Below are 5,000 nucleotides of genomic sequence, written 5' to 3' on the forward strand. Positions count from 1 at the left end.
AAGGTAATTTTTGGATTTTACTGTTCATTCTGTATTGTCCGGTTATTAATTGATGCTTACTCCCACAATCTTGAGTGTGTTGCATTTAAACATCTGACTCTTTTTCTGTTTTTGTTATGTAGATACCGGCGGTTTGTGGATGGAACACCCAGCCTTCGAGACTCCCAGAAGGTGCTGAGAGTGGCTGCCAAAGACTTCCTGTATACATTTGGGAAGTTTGTCAACGAAAATGGAAACGGCTCAAGCGAGGTCTCAGGGAAGTACTCCGACAAGGTGTCTGAAACTCACAAGACATACTTCCGCTACTATCTGGAAGCAATGTTGGTGCTTCGCCAGTTTCAGCGCCCAGGAGCGGTGGAAGGAATGACTGTGAGTATACTGTATTTTAACAGCTTTGATATGTCCCTTTGATATGCTGCAATGGATATATGGAAATATGGACATATATTAATATATTTTCATTGTTTTACAGGTGCGAGAGTGGGTTGAGAGGAAGGCGGTGGATAACATGCTTGTGATTGGTGTGAGCAATCACAAGACGGCAACAATGGGCCTTGCTATGTTTGCTCTTACACAAGAGGAGGAGGCTGTAAGTTCTATAGCAGCAAAATTTGCTTACCACTGATATTTAGTATGATACAAAGTGTATATTGCCTACAATCATTTGCTGTCAAGTAACTGTTTCTTGTTCCCACAGTGGTTTCAAGCCTACTATGAGCATATACGACCGACCTACATCAGTGCCCTCGATCCCTGTGACCGTTTTTTCATATCGGGAAACGGCACAGCTCTCCACAGTGTGACGAATGACGTCGGACGTCTGCATGAGAAGTATGTAGCTAATTAAATCACATCTTTCCTTACTGCAGGAGTTATAATTTGTCGCGATCATCTGTTCGGAGCACTTTGGCGTCGACCGTGGACCGAAATATGTTTTTGGTGTGAGGAGTGCATGTTGAGTGTTACATCAGAGCGGTGGAGGTGTTTGGGTTTTGCTCTGGGGAAACCTTGGAGTGGAAAACTAAAAATCTTTCCTTACTGCAGATACAAGGTGCCGAATGTGACGAGCCAAGAGATCAGAAGAGCTGCTGAGACGGAGGCCAATTCTGCTTTTTCTACTGCCCAGAAGGAGGGTGTGGCCCAATACATGGCTCACTCCTCAGCAGTGGCAAAGTCACACTACAGGATGCCAGTTGCACAGGATATTGTGCGGACAGCTGTACTGCTGGCCACTCTGTCCAGGTAGGTTTCTTCATCGTAAATAGACCTAACGCATCAAAATAACATCTGAGAGTTAGTACCATGCTGTCCAAATTTGTAATTACTTAAATCCTTATTTTCCTCATTTTACAGATGTTCCCCACAGACAGCCAGCCAGACGGCAGAGACTTGTCCTCAACCACAAGAACCTGCATTTGATGCCTTCAAAGCCGCATTTCCTGTGACCAATGATGGACATCCACCTTCGAAGAAGCAGAGGATGGATGCTGGGTTTAGTGGCAACCGCAGCCACTACGATAGGTGGCGAGGTGTGCAATACATCAAGCGGGGAAATTATCTGCTGTGTAAGTACTCCAATCTATAAATACGACTCACTAAATAGAACTCAAACCCAGCAATTGATTTTGTTTGACAAATTAGTTACTTGACTGAATATATTTGTATTCTTTCCATCAGCACATTTCCTAATTCGCAAGCCGTCAGCCGGGAGTGTGTCGAGGTTGATTGCCAAAGAAGGGTGGCAGACCAATCATCCCTCAGCCGAAGACGTTGTGAAAATGTGGAAGCCAGCCTCAAGAGAAAATGTTGAGAGTGATAAGCATGTCCTCAAGAGCGTGGCTTCACAGATGTGGAAGGGTGTGACCATAAAACAGTTTGGTGGAGAGAAAGGGCTCGGTAAGAACAAAATTCATTTTTCTTGTAAGGGGAGTCACTGAAATGAGCATTTCAGTATTTTGGGCTGACCCTTAGCTACACCCATAACAAAAATTATTGAAATGTTTTCCAATCTGTAATGTTTATACAGTTCATATTTCGATATAACTGAAAATGTCACGTTTTCTTGATTGCAGGAGTGGTTGCAACCAGGCAGTTTTCAAGAGGTGACATCATCTGTGACTACCACGGTGAAGTTATCACAGCAAAAAAAGGGAATAAGAAGATGGAGGCTGTCACTGACAATGCGGCATACATGTTTTTCTTCACTTTTCGGGAAAAGCATCTCTGCATTGACGCCCAAACCCATCCCTGCAAGTGCCACCCTGAGCTGGAGACGGTTGGAAGACTGATAAACCATTCTTCAAAAAGGCCAAATCTGAAGCCGCTTCAGTGCCTGCTGCATGTTGATGGGAATGACACAGTAGTAATCCTGTTTAAGGCCCTGACAGAAATTAAGGTGGATGACGAACTGAAATTTGACTACGGTGTGAAAAGGAAGTCCTTTAGAGGAGAGGGGCTGGACCTGCAGTGGTTAGACGAATAAGGTCACCATTGCTCTAGATATGGGGCCTCCAGTCCCTCTTCCTTTCCTCCACCACCCTCCAGCCTGGAATTCCTTATATACATTTTTTTTGTTTTCCTTCACGCGTGTTTTTTTTTTATTATGCATGCTTTTATACACTATTTTTAACTCCTTTAATTGTGCTTTATTGTTAATTCATATTACATATCAGTAATTTATATATATCTTGATGTTAAATAGATACATTTTAAAAAGTCCCATGGTGGAGACACCGCCCCGATGCTGTCCTCCTTTCCCCCCGCTGGCATATGAGGCCCCTTTTAGACCCTCTGTATGACTCAGGATGTTTCTTCTAAACCCCCCTCCCCCCTTCATTCTTTTTTTTTTTTTTTACTGGCTGATGTGGGATATCTGACTGCCTCTTTGGAAACACAGACTCTGTCCTGAAAGAAGCAGAAGTTGGCTGCCTGAGAGGACGGTTTCAGAGGAGAGGAGAAGAAGAAACTCAAGCATCAGCCATCAACAGATGTTCCTATTTCGCAAACTCAAAAAGCAAGTATTCATCTTCTTCATTGAGTGCATCTATCTGTGTGCAGTATGACAGCCAAAATTCCCCTGTCTCCACCATTGAGCCCTGTCGCCATCTTTTGGACAAAAAAAGGTATTGCAGGAGTGAGACTTGGGGTTAGTCTGCAAGTCAGTAAGATAATACCCTGAAGTCCCCAGGAATCACATTGTGCTGTCATTTAAAATGGTCACCTTCAGTTTTCTGAGCTGGGTCAGGGCTCAAATAGGTTCTCTACTACATTATCTATCTCTTATGGTTTGAAGTGACATGAAAAGGTAATATTGAATTAATATGGGGAGATTAAAAAAACTAAACACTGTGTCCCTGTCCATCTCTCTGACTCTTTTGAAACACAGACACTGTCCTGAAAGAAGCAGAAGTTGGCTGCCTGAGAGGACGGGTTCAGAGGAGAGGAGAAGAAGAAACTCAAGCATCAGCCATCAACAGATGTTCCTATTTCGCAAACTCAAGAAGCAAGTATTTGTCTACTTCATTGAGTGCATCTCTGTGTGCAGTATGACAGCCAAAATTCCCCTGTCTCCACCATTGAGCCCTGTCGCCATCTTTTGGACAAAAAAAGGTATTGCAGGAGTGAGACTTGGGGTTAGTCTGCAAGTCAGTAAGATAGTCCCCAGGAATCACATTGTGCTGTCATTCAAAATGGTCACCTTCAGTTTTCTGAGCTGGGTCAGGGCTCAAATAGGTTCTCTACTACATTATCTATCTCTTATGGTTTGAAGTGACATGAAAAGGTAATATTGAATTAATATGGGGAGATTAAAAAAACTAAACACTGTGTCCCTGTCCATCTCTCTGACTCTTTTGAAACACAGACACTGTCCTGAAAGAAGCAGAAGTTGGCTGCCTGAGAGGACGGGTTCAGAGGAGAGGAGAAGAAGAAACTCAAGCATCAGCCATCAACAGATGTTCCTATTTCGCAAACTCAAGAAGCAAGTATTTGTCTACTTCATTGAGTGCATCTCTGTGTGCAGTATGACAGCCAAAATTCCCCTGTCTCCACCATTGAGCCCTGTCGCCATCTTTTGGACAAAAAAAGGTATTGCAGGATCCAAAAAGACTCTCCTCTTGCAGGCATAATCTCCTCATATTGACCTACAGGACATGCAGCAAGGCCTCTGCTTTAATCCAGGCCAAATACTGTATCTAATCTGACTCTCAAAATTCCCTACTTGAGTGAGACTTGGGGTTAGTCTGCAAGTCAGTAAGATAATACCCTGAAGTCCCCAGGAATCACATTGTGCTGTCATTCAAAATGGTCACCTTCAGTTTTCTGAGCTGGGTCAGGGCTCAAATAGGTTCTCTACTACATTGTCTATCTCTTATGGTTTGAAGTGACATGAAAAGGTAATATTGAATTAATATGGGGAGATTAAAAAAACTAAACACTGTGTCCCTGTCCATCTCTCTGACTCTTTTGAAACACAGACACTGTCCTGAAAGAAGCAGAAGTTGGCTGCCTGAGAGGACGGGTTCAGAGGAGAGGAGAAGAAGAAACTCAAGCATCAGCCATCAACAGATGTTCCTATTTCGCAAACTCAAGAAGCAAGTATTTATCTACTTCATTGAGTGCATCTCTGTGTGCAGTATGACAGCCAAAATTCCCCTGTCTCCACCATTGAGCCCTGTCGCCATCTTTTGGACAAAAAAAGGTATTGCAGGATCCAAAAAGACTCTCCTCTTGCAGGCATAATCTCCTCATATTGACCTACAGGACATGCAGCAAGGCCTCTGCTTTAATCCAGGCCAAATACTGTATCTAATCTGACTCTCAAAATTCCCTACTTGAGTGAGACTTGGGGTTAGTCTGCAAGTCAGTAAGATAATACCCTGAAGTCCCCAGGAATCACATTGTGCTGTCATTCAAAATGGTCACCTTCAGTTTTCTGAGCTGGGTCAGGGCTCAAATAGGTTCTCTACTACATTATCTATCTCTTATGGTTTGAAGTGACA

Source organism: Anarhichas minor, unplaced genomic scaffold, assembly GCF_050575085.1.
Source record: "Anarhichas minor isolate MPS153535 unplaced genomic scaffold, ASM5057508v1 ptg000177l, whole genome shotgun sequence".
In the NCBI taxonomy this organism is placed as follows: Eukaryota; Metazoa; Chordata; class Actinopteri; order Perciformes; family Anarhichadidae; genus Anarhichas; species Anarhichas minor.